This window comes from Haliotis rubra, unplaced genomic scaffold, assembly GCF_003918875.1.
Source record: "Haliotis rubra isolate DU_JTF1 unplaced genomic scaffold, ASM391887v1 Scf562, whole genome shotgun sequence".
Taxonomy (NCBI): Eukaryota; Metazoa; Mollusca; class Gastropoda; order Lepetellida; family Haliotidae; genus Haliotis; species Haliotis rubra.
In genome coordinates this window covers 468685-488342 of record NW_025767260.1, presented here as the reverse complement: position 1 = coordinate 488342, position 19658 = coordinate 468685, and the positions used below count along the sequence as shown (strand labels likewise).

Below are 19658 nucleotides of genomic sequence, written 5' to 3'. Positions count from 1 at the left end.
GTGGCTGTGCCCTCAAAGGGGGTTGAAGTATTGTAAAATTATTGTCCTCCTGAGAGGTTACGTAAGTCCCAAAGCATTCAGTGTAAATTTAAATCTACTGTTATTTTTAATCAATATATGTTCTTTTAATTTGTGGCTTGAATATCCAAAATTGCTAATAGCTGAGGGATGGTGTAAATCCAGCTAGGGTCAATGCAGGAAGCAAAAGTACTGTAAGTCCCCATGGTCACTAGTATGGTGATCTACCTTCAGTTGTTGGCAATCAATAGCCAGGTTTTATATTGTATTGTCAACTATAGTTAAACTGTTTTAGATTTAATTACTAGTTTTAAATTATTCTCTGTGATAATCTAGTTATTTTACTGTCCTTCGTAGGCAGGCTTTTATAATTTACTATTATTTACTACATGTACCAATTAATTGTTCTCGTCACGATATGGCTGAAATATTGCCGATGTGACGATAAATATTAACTCACTCACTCACTCTGCACTCCTACCTCGTAACAAATAGTGAACTGTGTCAAAATTTTAATGATAGTTTCTTAAATAACTTTTTTGGTGGAGTCCAGAAAATTTTCAAATATAAGAAAGCTGTTGGGTATTAGTAACTGATGAACATGTGTACTATTTATATTTATGTGGCAATTTTGTACAATGATAAAATTTGCAATTCATCGGTCCGTTTCTGACTCAAACGGACTGTAGTTGCAAGTCACCCCTTCGTACCATACAATATCACTATTAGAAACAGTTGTGATCAAGCACATGTGGGGGCGGGGTTGGCCAAGTAGTTAAAGCGATTGCTCGTCACAACGAAGACCCGGGTTCGATTCCCCACATGCGTCCAATATGTGTAATCTATTTCAACCCAATTCATTATTTACACACAGTGATCATTGATCAGTGCACGTTGATATTTTTGCACGTTGTTTTTGTCCGCAAAATTTTTGAAGCAGTGGTAAAATATACATTTACAGGAATTGTTCAACCCTGTTTTAGGTATACCAGTCATGTTGATTAGAAAAAAACGAATAATTAAACTGCTTGGTGACATGATTTCAAAGTTACCAGCACATTTTTTAGCGAATGTAAATGTTCTCGTTTTCCGTATGCTTTCTTGTGTGTCCCGTGTGGTAATTTCAATTACAGCTGTTGTTGTATCCTTGTGGTTCTGAGTTCAAACCCAGAGAATTTCAAAAACTTTCACAGTTTCAAAGTGTTTTCAATGAAGCCTCCACCTGCAACTGATCACATGACACAAACACAAAGAAGCTCCATGATGGAACAGCACGTGGTCGAACATGTCGGAGTGAGGCACAAAACAGGCGCAACATCCAATTTTGACTGCTATTCTATCCGTACTGTTATTGCTGTACCTTAGTGTACTTACTATACGTAGAATGCCGCAACCAACTTAGTATACCTGTTTGTTGAGTGTTCTGAGCTTCAGCAGTCTTCTTCTTGCCGTGACATGTGTCATGCTATGTCAACACTTAGCCGTTAATGTTTAGTGGTATGTAACCGAAATTCGATATGGTTGCTTTCCATGCATACGGATTGTAGTAAACGGTAGATGCCAGAGATGTTGTAACAATGTGTGTGCTTTGGTTCAACTGCATCCTTTATTGAAACAGTGGGGCGGTGACGAAATGTGTGTCAGGAGCAGGGGGTCGCTTTGATCCCTTTAATTTAAAAATAATCATGAGAATAATTTTTCACAATTTCCCAACCGACATGTTCATGCATGCATAATATTTGCTTCCAAACCGAATTTATAATCAGCGCTTTCACTTGTCTCCTTTTTACTTGTCACTGCAGTTAGTTTTTCGGATCGACGAACTGGGCCATTAGCTGTTCAAAATTAGTATGGTGTTTGTCACATCAACCTCTAGTTTGTTTGGCAAAGACAGTGTTTCTATCGGGACCAGGCGCAGGGTCGGGTACTGAAACATTTTTACAAGTAGTGACCTGTGAAGAATGGCAACCGGGCCATGGGAAACCGATCGATGGGAACAAAATCCTTTACATACAGAGCGTGTATATTCTATACCTATAACACAATATACTCTGACAAAACAGGGCATGTACTTAAAAAGAAACGTTTTGTATGTAAATGGAATGAAGCACAGATCATTGCAATGTATGATTGAAACTGGACCCATCAGTAACACAGTGGTGCGGTCATGTTGATATATACTAACCCTTGGTCTCTGAATAATATTGATAGGAACAAATAGTTCTGTTTAAATTGAAAAGAGCTCCAGTGATGAACCTGCGGTAATTGAGACTTGATTCGTTTAGGGCTTTATCACTGCAGAAAGGGCTAGGCGGAAGGGAAAATAATGTGGTTTAGGGACTGTGAGAAAGACTGATGTTGATATGACATCAACTCTGCGTGCGTCCAATTATGTTTCCTGGTTTGCCATCACTATGCCCGTGCTGGTTGGTTTAACCAAAGCGGTACACGTTTGAGGCCTTTATCAACCCGGCTTTTCTCCCTCATTTAGCTGACACACAATGATTTAAGTGTAATTCTGTTCAATGTGGGGTTAAACACTATTCACTCACCAACTGGGTAACTCCAAACGTTCGCTCTTCAGGCGTGTGAGGAAGACTTCTAGCGTCTCTGGGCCTCAACCCTAATCGATCTTGCTTCAACAATCTTCACCTCTCACGATATACAATATATGAGGTGAAAAATAGACTTGTTGCCTTATGTAATGCACTGAACAAAACCCGTGTCAAGACGAGGTTGTCATCATCATGACATGTGTTGAGATTAGCTAACTTGGAATGACACTTCTATACATCGAGATCGTCACCAGGCTGTTACTGTTTTGTGAAATCAATGGCATCTACAGTATTTCTTGCGACTTTTTGTGTTTGTTCAGTGACAGTCATATGAATGAACTAAGTTATCGAACTATGTCGCTGTATCCAACGACAAATTGGTGTTTGGGGAATCTGTCCTAACCCGGCAACCTCAAATATGTTTGTTCATGCTATCGACCACACGTTTGTTTGCTCATGTCACCAGCTGCTATTTTGTTTGTTCATGCATGCAACTACTACTGTGTGTGACCATGCCATTAACCACTATTCTACCATGAATCAAGAAAATACTAGATTCTGATTGGTTGTTCAGAAAAATCAGACGGCATCAATTGTGGATTGACGCTCATCTGATTGTAAGGCCGCTTCACCGCGCATTAACAAATCTTATTGTGAGAACTACTTCCGTTTGACCACAATGATGGCGGATCATAACAACAACTCCATGGATTTTGACGCTGACTTTCGAATTTTACACATAGGCAATTGGAAATTTTTGGATTAAAAATGCGTTTGATTTCATTGCGCTTCATTGCGCACGTATAGAACACTGCCCCACTACTTCAGCTTGACCACCAACATGACTAATATCAACACAACAGACGTGATGGAAAAATGCTGATGAAACATTTATTAAACTCGAAAAATACAGTTATATGATTTCCCCCCAACAATTATGAGGGAACCTCACTATCATATTACCTTCTATTATAAAAATATTCAAACTCAATTACAATACACAGCCCCAAACATAAACAAAACAATATCTAACATATAAATCAGAAAGCCTTGTAAAAATACATCCCTATCTATACAAAATATGCAGCAAAACATTAGTAAACATTTACCTACCTGGTATATTTAATTCCGTTTAGAATGGGAAATTTGCAAGATAGATCTAACGGTCTGGCGAAACACCACATTTATGCCACTCATAGTCATACTCCATCATATCCCGTTGCATCGTTCACAAAATAATTCTGCTCTCTGCCAGCTTCCCCGCAAGGGTGTCACTGTTATGTTCATCTACTTTGAAAAACGCTTGGACACAGTCCAGTCCCAAACGATGAAAACAAAGTTCCAAGGAATCACAAGTTAGTCGCATGTACACTAAGCAGCAGCACTGTCACCCTTTTGTCGCATGCCGGGGTGGAGGCAGTACGTGAAATCATGATCGGCCGGTCATAAAAATCAACAGTCTTTGATGAGTTACAGGTCGTAGGTTGATCAGGAAAGTATCTATCCTTCGATTCTGCAGGGTTCAGATTCGACAGTCAGTCAAGTATTGCCCACTGTCACTTCAAATTTCAACCTTTCGCAAAATGTAAACACTGGCTCGTCCGCCATTTCAAACTGTTGCATAACTGTCTACTGCGAAGAAAATAAGTAGGTCAGACGATTCCATTATAGTGTGGCCAGGGGGGTACAGTTTCACGGCACACAAAACAATAGGCTGGTTTTAATCGTGTGGAGTTGGGATGAAAAAAACCCCAAGATCTCGGGTATTACATAATTGCATTGAATAAACAGTAGTTTGATTTCTTTGGACAGAATATTGTTATGTTGTAATGTTGATGGCGACTAAATTTCAATTGAAACCTCACGCTACGCGTTCAATTTCAATTGAAATTTAGTCGCCATCAATTCAGTAAAGCATGTCTCTGATTTTCAAACACACTAGGTTTATCTCCTAAGTAGTAGTAGTAGTAGTAGTAGTAGTAGTAGTAGTAGCAGTAGCAGCAGTAGTAGTATTAGTAGTACTAAATTAGCCGTTTGTCAGCTTTTTGATATATGGTACCCAAACCCCCACCCCCACCCCCACCCCCGACACACACTCACACACACATACACACAAACCACTTCACACCTCGACTCACACACGTCAACACGTTCTCCACGCGCGCACGTACTAAACTGTTTGGTTCTCAACGTGAGTGCACTGCAGTTTATGGTGGAGTATTCACACCGACGGTCCCCTGAGGGATCTCCTTGTATCCCAGAGACTCACACTTCTGTCCTGCAGCACATGGACACTTGTTGGTGTAAACGCCATTGTCGTAGAAGCGGTTTTCCACGTAACACCCTGGAACAAATCAAACAGACAGTCAGTTGGTACCAACAGTATATATGGTATTTGTAGATCTATAACACCTTGGAACAAATCAGCCGACAGTCAGTTAGTACCAACAGTATATATGTTATTTGTAGATCTATAACACCCTGGAACAACTCAACGGATAGTCAGTTGGTACCAACAGTATATATGGTATTTGTAGATCTATAACACCCTGGAACGACTCAACGGACAGTCAGTTGGTACCAACAGTATGGTATTATGTAGATCTATAACACTATGAGTGCTGTCTAGGAAATATATATTAAGGAAAAAAGATTTACCATGAGTCCAACAAAGAGTAACATGCTTTGTCCGAGGTTGTGATGAAATGAAAGAAACCAGCTTGTCTGTTCTCTGTTCATGCCATCAACCACTCTTTGGATTGCTCAGGTCAACAACAGTTGTGTTTGCTCATGTCATCAACCGCTACTTTTTATTTATGCATTCGGCTACTTCATGCCATTAACCACTTGTTTGTTTGCGCAGGGCAATATCCGCTTGTGTGCTCATGTCAGTAACTGCTACTTTTCTAGGTTATGTCATCACATACTCATCTGTTTGCTATGAACTACTATTTTGTTCGCTCATGACAGCAACCACAACCACATATTTCCTCATGTGTTTCTCGTCAAGTTTGTTTGATCATCTCCTCAAACAATAGTTAGTTTGCTCATGCCATCAACTGCCACTTTGTTGGCTTATACCATCAGCTACTATAGTGTGTGCATGCTATTGACCGTATTTCCTCATGAAAGTAACATTTAGTGTTTTCTTCATGCCAGTTGCCTATAGTATTTCGTCATGCCAGTAGCCTATAGTGTGTTTCCTCATGCCAGTAACCTATACAGTGTTTCCTCATGCCAGTAACTTATAATGTTTCCTCATGTCAGTAACTTATAATGTTTCCTCATGCCAGTGTCCTGTAGTGTGTTGCCTCATGCCAGTAGCCTAGTGTGTGTTTCCTCATGCCAGTAACCAGAGTGTGTTTCCTCATGCCAGTAACCGATAGCGTTTTTCCTCATGCCAGTAACCGATAGTTTGTTTCCTCGTGCCAGTAATCTTGTGTATGTTTTCTCATGCCTGTAACCGAGTGTGTTTCCTCATGCCAGTAACCGATAGTGTTTCCTCATGCCAGTAACTGATAGTGTTTCCTCATGACAGTAACCGATAGTGTTGCCTCATGCCAGTAACCGATAGTGTTTCCTCATGCCAGTAACCGATAGTGTTTCCTCATGCCAGTAACCGATAGCGTTTTTCCTCATGCCAGTAACCGATAGTGTTGCCTCATGCCAGTAACCGATAGTGTTTCCTCATGACAGTAACCGATAGTGTTTCCTCGTGCCAGTAACCGATAGTGTTGCCTCATGCCAGTAACCGATAGTGTTTCCTCATGACAGTAACCGATAGTGTTGCCTCATGCCAGTAACTGATAGTGTTTCCTCATGCCAGTAACCGATAGTGTTTCCTCATGCCAGTAACCGATAGTGTTTCCTCATGACAGTAACCGATAGTGTTGCCTCATGCCAGTAACTGATAGTGTTTCCTCATGCCTGTAACCGATAGTGTTTCCTCGTGCCAGTAACCGATAGTGTTTCCTCATGCCAGTAACCGATAGCGTTTTTCCTCATGCCAGTAACCGATAGTGTTGCCTCATGCCAGTAACCGATAGTGTTTCCTCATGACAGTAACCGATAGTGTTTCCTCATGCCAGTAACCGATAGTGTTGCCTCATGCCAGTAACCGATAGTGTTTCCTCATGACAGTAACCGATAGTGTTGCCTCATGCCAGTAACCGATAGTGTTTCCTCATGACAGTAACCGATAGTGTTGCCTCATGCCAGTAACCGATAGTGTTTCCTCATGACAGTAACCGATAGTGTTGCCTCATGCCAGTAACCGATAGTGTTGCCTCATGCCAGTAACCGATAGTGTTTCCTCATGACAGTAACCGATAGTGTTTCCTCATGCCAGTAACTGATAGTGTTTCCTCATGACAGTAACCGATAGTGTTGCCTCATGCCAGTAACTGATAGTGTTTCCTCATGCCAGTAACCGATAGTGTTGCCTCATGCCAGTAACCGATAGTGTTTCCTCATGCCAGTAACCGATAGTGTTGCCTCATGCCAGTAACCGATAGTGTTTCCTCATGCCAGTAACCGATAGTGTTGCCTCATGCCAGTAACTGATAGTGTTTCCTCGTGCCAGTAACCGATAGTGTTTCCTCGTGCCAGTAACCGATAGTGTTGCCTCATGCCAGTAACCGATAGTTTGTTTCCTCATGTAACAAACCACTTCTGTGTTTGCTCATGCTATCAACCACACAGTTTTGCTCATGTCTTGTTATATGTCATCAACCATGTAGCACCTCAGTGCTCACGTGAATACGTTTCAGTTGTCATGCGAGATATCCATGAACCGAAAATAAGAACTATAAAAACGCATGTACATTTCGTTGGAACGCAAGATGAATAGAAGAAACATATAGCTTATCTAGAGGTAAAATGTAATGATACAGCAACAGAGCATTATGTCACAGCTGTATGGATAGCCGCGTAACCTGGTATTTAAAGCACATGATCTCCACCTCCCGGTTTCGAACGCCCAAATGGTAACAGTGTGTGAAGGTCATATGTGGTTATATTGCTGAAACGTTGACTGGAGCGGCTCAGAATCACACTCTGGTATAACGAATGAAAACAAAGGAACGTTTTGTACCCGTGTTTTCCATTTTGATGAAGCACATATGACAAAGGAATATATTGGGCATTAATACCCATCGATATGGTGAAAATTCCGGAAGAAATGTGTATCCTACTTATAGCACCTTGTCAAAACGGTCATGAGATTAAAAAGAGTGTTTTGAAATAGATAGAATATGGATAAAGTCATTGTGTAATCTATTTCAACCAAACCCAATAAGAACAAATTTTGAAGCAGCGGTAAAATATACATTTACAGGAAATATTTAATCAGATACGTCTTGACCTTTGTTGAAGTATACAAATCATGTTGGTGAGAAAACAAAACACGAATAAATACATCGCTTGGTGACATGCTTTCAAAGTTACCAGCATAAACCTTTTAGCAAATGTTAATGCTCCTGTATTGTGTAAACTCTCTTGTATGTCCTGTATGGTCTAATGGTTGCGTTACTCGTTTCAATTATACCTGCTGTTGAACCTTTGGTGGTTCTGAGTTCAAACCCACATAGCTCTACAAACTTGTTCACTCTCAAATCTTTTACATTAAAGCCTCCACCTGAAACTGATCACATGACACAAACACAAAGAGGCTCCATCATGGAACAGCACGTGGTCGAACACGTGGTGAGACACAAAACAGACGTAAGTAACATCGTATTTTGACTGGTATGCTATCCCGTATTGTTATTGATATACCCCAGGGTATTTATGTGTTGTAGAACTTACTATGCCTGTTTTGTTGGCGTTTTCTGAGCTTCAGCAGTCTTCATCTTGAGGCGTCATGACATGTGTTGTGTTATCACCACCCTTAGTCGTTAATGTTTACTGTTATCTAACCCAAGTTCACCAGTTGCTTTCCATGCACAGGGAATGCGGTAACCGGTAGACGCAAGAGATGCTGTAACAATGTGAGTGCCATGGTTCAAGTAGACCCATTATTGAAACAGTGGGGCAGTGACGAAATGTGTGTCAGGAGCAGGGGATCACTTTGGTCCCTGTTATGTACAAATATTCATAAGAATAATTTTTCTCAGTTCCCTAACCGACATATTCATGCATACATATTTGCTTCCAAACCGAATTTAGAATCATCCCATTCACTTTTCAATGCAGTGAATATTTCTGATTGATGAATTGGGCCAATTACTGTTCAAAATTAGTATGGTGTTCGTGGCATCAACCTCTAGTTGGCTTGGTACAGGTGAGGTGAAATTGGGTTTAACGTCGTGCTTGAAAATATTTCGCTCATATGACGACGTGCATGAGTGTGTGTGTGTATGTGCGGCTGCTTGTACTAGCCCTGACGGAAGCTGGTTTTATAGTGCTAGCCCACTGAGATACCATGCCGCAGTGAAGCATGGATACCCCACTCAGACACATTATACTGACTCCGAGGCGACCAGTCCTTGTTGTACCCATTACTGCCGAGCGCCAGGCAGGGACCAACAAGTACCATATTTTAACGTCTTTTGGTATGACGCGGTCGGGCATCGAACCTGCGACCTTCTGCTCTCCGGGCGGACGCTCTAACCACTACACCACGGAGGCGGTCCTTGGTATAGACAGTGTTTCAATTCACATGCAAAATGCCCAGGAAACGACAGTAATTTGTATTATACATGTAACAATGAGTTTGACAATGAGTGAGGATAACTGAAAGCTTAGTTGAAATCGGTTTTTTTTTTTGGTCTCTAAAAATATGTAATGGTACAACGTGATTAATTCAGTTGATGAACAGGTCGTTGTGTAATCTTACTGGAACAAACTCATGAATAACATACAGTGGTAATTCTATATGCCTGTCCAACCTTTCAAGCAGCAGTAAAATATACGTATATCGCCCAGAAAGTGATAGATGAGCTTGTGACAAACGCGCCTTCAGCAATGAGGTTGACGTATATTAAACTAATTAATCTAATATAACTAAGTCTTTCTGTGGATTTTTTCAACATTGTTAACAGGCCATTCATTAGTAACCAAACGCAAAATCTTCCGAATTACTTTTTTTTACTTTTGTCGAAACCACTAAAGCCTGACGCTATTATTAGATATGGATATATCTATAAAACATGGACATTTAGTGATGGTTATCAACAAGCACATTGTTACCAATCCTTTCCACAATCAAATATGAACCACAAGGCCACGGGTTACGCCTGGTTTAACTATCTTTATGGAATCAGGGAACGGATGCTTTAAGGGCAAGTAAACTTGTGTACAATGTCTAATGGCCCAATGCAGTTTACTTAATGTGCATCGATGGTTTCTAGGTATTACAGAGTGTTGGCATGCGGTCTGTGGTCCTTCAGTGAGAGCGTATAGCCTAGTAAAAGGTCTGGTAATAAAGAATATGAGTGCCCGACGCTGTGAACACAGGTGTGCATACACGGTTTTGCAGTTTTTCTCACCCTGCTCACACTACGCCCCACCCCCATCCTACAGACAGACAGACACACACGTATTCTCTGGCACCTGCATCATTTCGGGCTCCTCTCCCATATTAAACCTTTCGATAATGATCAAACTGGAATATTGTTCAAGGAAGCGTTAAACCAAACTCACTCATTCAAGGAATTGCGACACATATGTGAATCAATCATAACCTACAGCGGGATGTCAAGATACAGCTCCAACTATATACAGTTCGTATTGGAAGTCACATTTCATGCGGCGTGACTCTTCGATCCAGGTAACCGATAAGTCCGCGGTAGATGAAAGCGTTTTATTGCACAGCCTATACAAGCATTCAATATAACCCTTCAACATCAAGACGAGGCGTCATGACATATATACATTGATATTACAGATCCATGATGGATAGCTTTCAAAATCTGTCACAGTGCATTGACACCAAATACTAAACCTCGGTCTTTTTTCACCCATATATTCACCCATATTATGTTTTTAGAGGGAAACGGAAAAGGCTATATATAGTCCTGAAATACCAATACCACTGTACTAAGTATTGGAAGATTTAGGTTCGGAATGGTACTTCTAAGACTATGTTGACTTTAATCATCACATCATCAATCATTCAGTTCCATCACTCACGTGAGTTTCGCTATTGATTTGTTCAGACAACACATTGGCATCCGATGGAGATCGACAGTGCGGTGACTGATTTGTTGTGACAACGGCGATATTCGTGTAATTGCCACCATTAGTTAACGGTTTCTTAGCGATCCACCGAGAGTTATGTACGAGTAAACAATACTGAATAAAACTATACAAGTGTGTCACGAGTATGAATTACAACATTTATTGTGATAGGTGTTAAAGGTACAATTTCCCATTAAGAGTGAGTGAGTGAATTTAGTTTCACGCCGCGCTCAGCAATATTCCAGCTATATGGCGGCGGTCTGTAAATAATCAAGTCTGGACGAGACAATCAAGTGATCAACAGCATGAGCATCGATCTGCGCAACTGGCAACCGATGACATGTGTCAACCAAGTCAGCGAACCTGACCATCCGATCCCGTTCCCACTAAGAATTAACGTATGAGACACAAGTCATTTAGACGATTTGTACAATAATAAATGTAATTTCCTCATTACTTACCGTGTATATAAACCGTGTCTTCATTAACAGTATATATAACGCCGGTATTACTGAAGTGCCAGTAAAATATGTGTTGTGTCACTGTAAGTGCGAAATTTGTAAAAATCAATATCTGCACTGTTTCGTGTATTATAAACAGGACATGACAGCTACAGTCAGATGTCAAACATTGAACGTGACGGTAGACTGCTGACATCAACCGAGGGGGCATCTGGGCCAGAGTAAATCATCACTACTGTGCGGTTGTCAACTTAAAGGTGAGTGAAAATGTGCCTTTTAGTTTCTTATGGTAGATCTGTTAGTATGTTAGTTAGTTAGCTGGTAGTATGTACAGCTATGTACATTACGTATTAGATCAATGTCCAGTGCAAGTGCGTGATATGTATCGTGCATCATAACATATTCTGAAACATCAATATGATTGCAGCGTTTTGATATTTGATGTGGTGGTGAGGTTATGTGAAATTTTCAAAACTGATTGAGTTAGACCAAGACGCACATGCCCGTGTGGTACCTCAGCTAGCATAACCCGTGAAGATCCGGCGTTGAATTGATGCTTCTCGTGAGAGGCAAATAACGGGATCGGGTGGTCAGATGTAATCATATCACATTTGCGAAATGACCCGTGCAGATCCGGGGAAGAATTGACCTTCTGCATCCCTTGATTATCGTGAAAGGCGATTTACGGGATTGTTTGCCACTCGGGCTGCTCTCAGTGGCCTTAGAGGTACAACTTTTACATTACGTCACACATCCTAATGCACAGGCACACTATATGCATCAACAACTTCATCAAACAGTGAGAACAGATATCAGAGTACAATGTTCAATCGAGAAACATGTTTGTGTTAAATAGTAACAAAATGGTTTCACACATTTTGGATAATTGTCGTAGAGTTCTTAGTTTTCGACTATCAAAAAGTAAATTTATTTTGAAGAAATTTGGTTCAGTGGGAAAATACTTCTGAATTAGCTGCTGTCTGTCGTTTTCCAAAATTGGACAGAAATAAATTAGTAATGGAATTTATCACCGAAATCAGTTACAAAGTGGGTAATTTCTTTTGGTTACTGTTATTTGTGTTACACCCGTCCCTTTCAATTGGCAGATTATGATTCTAGCAATGCAGGCCAAATCATTTTGGCAGATTTAGGTATTTTTCAAAACTTAAGGAATCATTTTAAAGACGCTGTTCATGGTTTCTTTGGAGATAGTATCTGTCGTAGCTCTCCAAAATTGTAACTTGATATCGCTGAGGTTGTTTTTACGAAATGTTATTAGAAGTTTGTGACTGCCACATATAAGTCCAAGATCATTGAAAATACTTTTAAGAAATGTTAAACAATTGTGTGTATCTTTCCAATATATTGTTGTTGGTACAGCAGCTTGTAGATGAGGAGAGATAGTTTTGATGGGTTATTTTCCAGATAGTATGCCTTTCTAGGTTTGGTATATATACTGAGTCAAAAAATAAACTTCACATTCTTTCTTCAGGGCACTATAAAAGAACAAGAGATGGTAAGATGGTTAAATTGTTATTATTTCATTGCTGAGATCTGTGTGATGTACTCGATACACTGACAGTGCCATAATCGGTTCCATTAGGCTACACCGCCGTTCCAAAACATGGGTATACAGAATGTCAAGTCACAAGAATAAAAATGCGAAATTTCTCAGTTCAATATCGTGTATGGCCGCCCCGCGCATTCACCACTGCCAAACACCGTCTCCTCATCGACTGCCTGATGCTTGTGAACACGTGGTTGAAGATTCTGCGCCATTGCTCTTGCAAGGCAGCGCCAACTTCCTGCAAATTCTGAGGTTGGTTCCTAAGACCACGAAGCCTTCTCCCAAGTGCATCCCAAACGTGCTCTATTGGATTAAGGTCAGGGGACCTCGATGGCCAGTCCATGACGTTGATTCCAGCGTTTTGAAAGAAATTTCGTGTCAACATCGCGGTATGCGGCCGAGCATTATCATGCTGGAACTGTAGACCTGGGCCATGAGCCGCCATGAAAGGAACGATTTCAGGGGTGAGCACCTGGTCGCGGTAAGCAGCAGCTGTGAGGTTTCCACGGATGACCAGAAGTCGGGAACGGTTGTTCCCACAGAAAGCATCCCACACCATGCAACTTCCGCCCCCGAATCGACTTCCTGTACACAACATTGGGCATACCGTTCACGACGTCGTCTCCAGACTCTATGCCTGCCGTCCGCGAATCTGAGGGTAAACCTGGATTCATCGCTAAAGACGACTCGATTCCAGTCTCTCTGGGTCCATCGGAGGTGACGTTGGGCCCACAGCAGACGTTGACGTTGAGGAAACGGCGTCAATATTGCCCACGATATGGACGTCGAGAATGGAGATTGGCAGCCCGCAACCGATTTCGAATGGTCTGTGAGGACAGTCGACCTCTAAACATCTCAGCCCTGGTTCGTGTAGCCGGCAGAAGACTGTCACGTAGGTGACGTGGGACGATTTGACGGTCTTCTGCTCGTGACGTCACACGTGGACGACCCGACCATGGGCGATCAGAAGTGGTGCCAGTTTGTTGTAGACGACCTCGCAAGTCATACACAGTACGACAGCTGCATCCCATTGCTCTTGCGACGTCAATAACTGATCTTCCCGCTTGCAACATGCCAACGGCACGTTCACGTTGCACATTTGACAATCGTGGCATTTCAAGTACCGCTAGAACTGTGGTTTAAAAGTGTTTTTTTTCAATTCTTGTGGCCAATGCAAACACGTGCATATGAAGAAAACTTCGATGCGAAGATCACGTGATCGACTGCACGTGCAAAACCTGATTTGGCACTAACGTCATTTGCACGACGAATGGATGGGTTTGAGTGGGTTTTGCTAATGTTTTTCTAGAGTCGAAAGATAGGGATCCCATTTCGGATACAAAGATGTATCATCAGAGAAAAATTATTTATTATTTTTCAAATTACATTTTGTGAAGTTCCTTTTTTGACTCAGTATATAGAATCCGCCAAGTTCACCATAAACCTAGAACTTTGGAGTACTTTTTCTGAGTGAGGTTAAAGACCTCAGAAAGCGCAGATGAACATTCTGAATGCTTGATATATTTTCCAAGCACCAAAATGAAACATACAACTTTATGGATGACAACTTTTTATTTATTGCATAGAGCGATGTTTCGATGTAGATCCTAACATCGTTATCAAGCTAAACGTGGAAGAACCACAGTCACGCAGTTGACAACCGACAGCGAGATTAAATATCTTTAGGCAAAATAAATGTTATACCTATAAGACCTATGAATCTAAATGTTATACCTATAAGACCTATGAATCTCAAGAATCTCAAGTGATATACCGTAAAACTTAGCATCTTGCAACGAACCAAACGAGTGGAGAGCCTCTCCACTACCATCTCCCCGACAATTTGGAACGGCCATAAATAGAAGGTTACTGTGCTAGAGTTTACAAAACCCAATCGCAAGAGACGACATAAGGTACATGGCCTTGGTTGCATGTATTACTTGATTTTGTTTGCAGCAGTAACTGTGGAATGCCTTTGCAATGTCATACCTAAGAATTTATGAGAATCGATATTTTTGATCCTCCAAATATCATCACTTTAGTTTAAGATACATTATCCTTAAGCCTGATGAATGAATCTAACATGTTTTGTACATGTTGCATAGTTATAGCCAAGAAAGCTGCATCATTTGCATACAGTAGCAAAAATATCGTACTGACATTTTCAATTCTATCAGTGAATTCACTTCTAAATCTTTCGTGAATTTGCAGAAGCAGAAGAGTAAACAGGTTTTCCCGTTGTCTAACACGTGTTTTCCATGGGAAAAGCGTGTGTAACTACCCTTTACATGAAACATACGGTCTTTTGTTTTCGTACATATTATAAATGACCATAAAATACTTTCTAATTTCACTATATTGTAATAGATTCTGCCACAGGCCTAAACGCCAGACAGTATCAAATGCTTTTTGAAAATATACGGAGGCACAGAATAGTTTCTGTTTCCTTACTAAGTCCAGCTAAGCCAAATAAGGGGGAAATATTATCTTTAGTAAAGGACACATTTCGTATTTTCATATTGCGTATTCCAATTGCGTTAATCGATGATCATGATGTTGATCACTGGATTGCCTGGTCCTGATTATTTACAGACGCCGTCATATAGCTAGAATAGCTACGCACAGCATTATCATAATCATTATCTACATTTTACCCGTGAGTAACGGCGTTAAAGACATCAAACAAACAAATTTGCATGAATACCCAATCCGCGGCTGAGTGGGTTAGATCGCTCACTTTGTGTGCTGGCGATTCGGTGCCTTACTATGAGTGTTGGTTCGAATTCCGGATGGAACTCAACATAATAAAGGTACGAGAAACTACTTAACTGAGAAAGTGTAATGCCAAATATAACAAATGTCACATTTGTCAACTTTCTAAATTACATTGTGTGTTCATTGTTCTGACACACGCTTATGCTTTAAAATCGACATTCTTAAGGGAGATTTAAATCATTCTCTTCCTGCCCATTTCTGGTGTCCCCCTTCATTATTTTGATAGAATATTACTAAAAGCAGCGTAAAAGTAAACTCACTCATTCACTCGTTCTCTTACATTATCCACCTTGGTCTTGGGTGCATTAGAGCAGTGAGGTTTATAAAATGATCAGGATAGATTAAAAACAGGGCAATAAGTTTCATTAAAATCTCACAGCACAGATATTTCCGAATATATGTTACCTATGGTTGCATTCAACATGACAGATCTTTCACACCTTGTAAACTAAATAAATAAAGTTATCTTGCCGATTGCGGTTATATGGCGTCGCCTCAGCCTCCGATGATCTTCCTCTAAAACCCAGTCAGTCCCACACACATAGGTTTCAGTGACATGGTCACAATATACCTGAGGCAGTAAAATAGACTATGGCTATGCAAGACATTAGAATGCTTAAATACAAATATTTACAGAATTCCGAAACAACGGTGAGGCTGGAGGTGGGATATTTAAAAAAACATTCTATGCATGTATACATGCTTACAGTGATTTAATAGAATTGCCCGAGAGTTGTAATCGCAAGATATGTTGATCTTCGTTGGTGGCAATACCACTGAGTATTTAATGGGCAGATCATTCCGAATTACCCGACACCAAACAGGATCGATCTTAGTTACATCTATATAGGACGTACTCCATCTTTAACAAATACCAACTCCACATAATCTGCCTGGATATGCGTGTGTTTTGGACGAATAGTCTAATTTCTAAAGGCACAAAACTCTTTGTTCGTATATGAGAGAGATAGCCTTCGGCGCTACAGTCAGTGCGTCAGACCCTTTAAGAGGTTTGGTGCTACTTTAGGGTTCGTCCCACTCACCTGACAGGCTGGACGGTGATTTTGTGCAATGCATCAGTGAATACCAATACTGAACACAAAGGTTACAAAATTATCCCGCTGTGCACACTCTTCTCTTTGGATAACGTCTTCAGCAAATTGTCCTAACCTTGTTTGGATTACGATACAATTCGGTTGCCATAATATGGCAATGTAGCCTTATCCGTGTTGGCAGTTAGACGCCGTTCACAATGCGGAATGGGCTGAATGTCTCATTTTACAAAGCAGCAAAATAGGTTGTAATATTTCTGCGTAAAATGTTTAATACTGAACAGTCTAAAATATCGAGGGCCATTTGCAGACAGTATAACACATTCTACAAATCTTAGAATAAACCTGTATTCATTATATTTCATATTGTTGGTCTTCTATTGTCTGTTGTAAATCAAAATTTGTAACAATGTAAACAACAATTCCTCAAATAGTAAGTCATTGGATTGTCAAAAGTTTTGAATGACCGTGGACAATGGTTGAGAATAAACTTCTATGCTATATCCATTTTGAAAACTACCGTTATCTGATTCATAGTATATATATTTCTTTGTTCTTGGCGATATGAATTGGCAGATTTACACTTCCTAAAAGAGATAATTCAATATGTCAGTTCTGCGAAAGTGACTCCATAGTGGATGACTTTCACTTTCTGATCAGTCCAGTCATTTCTGACCTAAACTTTATTGATGTATTTACTGTAAATCCATTCGTCAGTATTCTGTCACCTACTGACCATGGTAATTATTCGGACATATCAATGCAGTAGTATATCTCACGCCTCACTGCCTCCGCCTCCGTCACCTTTCTCTCGGAGAAAGTGTTGACTGATAACCCATGTATGGCTTTACTGATGGTTGGTTTAAGTTCATAAAGTTTATTGATTCCTACCTAGGTGTTCCACTGTGTGGGCATAAGCTCCCGAATAAAATTTTTGATAGTTAGATCAAAATCAATGTACTGAATAATCAGTGGAGATAACGGTTTATTACAGTCCGTTTGATTCCATTTGAGACCGATGAATTGATCACTGACACAAAATCTAATAATTGCAACAAAACCAAATTTGCACAGCCACATTAATTCCATAGAGGTTTCTTGTGGTGAACTTGGCACCACAACAGAATCATTATAACATACTGCATGATGCCTAGATACATCTTCAACTCTACATAACTCATATTGGAAGTCAAAGCTTTCTTTTGTGTAGCTTATGCAAGCATTCAGTTTAATCCTTCGATACCAAGACGTGATCATCACGAAACACATACTTTGATGTTACAGACTTACCATGGGTTGTTTTCAAAATGTGTCACGATGAACACAAATCACACCAGATACATACCTTCCCTTTTGTTTATGCTTGTATCTATATATAGTTGTTAAATACGACTTGAATCAAGCACAGTAAGCGTTAAGCTAGTTGTGTTTCTAAAGCTATATTTACTTCAATCACTACATCTTAAACTGTTCAATAATATTGATATACATAATGGCACTTCTCATTTCATCCTGGCACGTGAGAACATCGACGATCCATTATTGACTTTATGTTGCCGACACACTTGACCTGTGATTGAGATCGACTGTGTGGTAACAGATATGTTGTGACAACGGCGAAAACATGTATATGCTGGTACTTGCACTGAAACAATGACTTGGTGAACCTGAGCAATATGTACGTTATATTTTATGATTCCTTAATCATATCCATATGTGTTGCATTGCTTATTTACACATTAGTTCATTCTACTCGTTAGAGCTAGAGATTAACAAGATTAACAATGCCTGTAAAATTTCTCAACCTTGCAGTAAACATTTAAAACTGTATCGATTAAACGCCTTTGTGATATTGACAATATTAGATATAAAGAACACGGTACTGCTAGGACTTGTCACGTTACATGACTACTGATAGATTCACAAACCTATTGATTTACAAGGTGAACGTGTATCTTGCCTCACGATGACAATCTTGCCTTCGGAATGGTGATGAAGATATTGAGTTGACCAGTTTAGAAACGTTCACTTTTTGAACTCTGAGTGAAGATACAGCATACTGTATTGTAGATATTAAGTTAAGTGAGTTAACACTTACATCACATCGGCAAAGTTCTATTTAATACAAGTTACAGAGCAAGTAAAACGTTAAAAGATTATCTAAAAACACGATATGAAAAGGGGCATACACATTTAACCACCAAATTTGGGCGTGGATGTGAAAACGTTGGTCTTACAAGATACATTGGAACGGTAACCAGTTTGAATTTTGGATTGATGGATTGTTTTAAACAATTACATATTGCAGCTTAGCATCTGAAATTCACGACATACTGACATACATGTATCATAATGGAGGGCATACCTTTCTTTTCATTTATAGTTATGGTTTATATTTGTAACACCTACTTAATTTTTAATTTAATTTTAAATTTAATGAATTATCTATGTAACTTAACAAGAATCTATCCATCAGATAGATTCAGTGTAGGTAATGCACCAACTGACCTTCATATGTTAATTATGTTTCACATATGCTGCTAAGCACACTATCACCCCAGCTGTTAATTATATCATGTGCAGACACCCTTATGGGGAAAAAGCCAGACTGACAAAAACGTATTCCCTTGATAATCCGATGATTAATTTTGTGTGTGAAACGGATCTTCAGCTGATTGATCAGAACATGACAGGCGTCAACATGGCATTGTACTTAAATATGGACAATGTAAAGAACACTGAAGTTCGATCCGTGATACATTATGAAATGCATGGGAAAGCTAGCTTTTTAGGAAACAAAGGAGGGTTACTAAACAAAGTGTTGAGAGACAGAACCTTTGAATGAGATATAAATATTTTATTATTTAACGTTGTTTATCGGTCTTCGATCATACTCAAATGCATTTAACATGTAAATATGTTTCCGGAGTAATAATGGAATATAGATCTTTGCCTCAGTTTAATTTTCACTTTTCTCGGACACACTAATATAATTTCCTTGCCTGTTGTTGTACATGTATTAATATCGACATGAGAAATGAAACGACTTTAT

General features: G+C 39.9%; 1 protein-coding gene across 1 annotated transcript in view; it reads left to right on the top strand.

Annotated features, from left to right (window-relative positions):
* The first annotated feature begins 11375 nt into the window (after positions 1-11375).
* LOC124254069 (delta-like protein D) overlaps positions 11376-19658 on the top strand; it is a 231627-nt gene continuing 223344 nt past the window's right edge. Inside the window, exon 1 of the mRNA XM_046687920.1 lies at positions 11376-11469. The gene's annotated coding sequence lies outside the window, so the exon portion shown is untranslated. The remainder of the gene's footprint in view (positions 11470-19658) is intronic.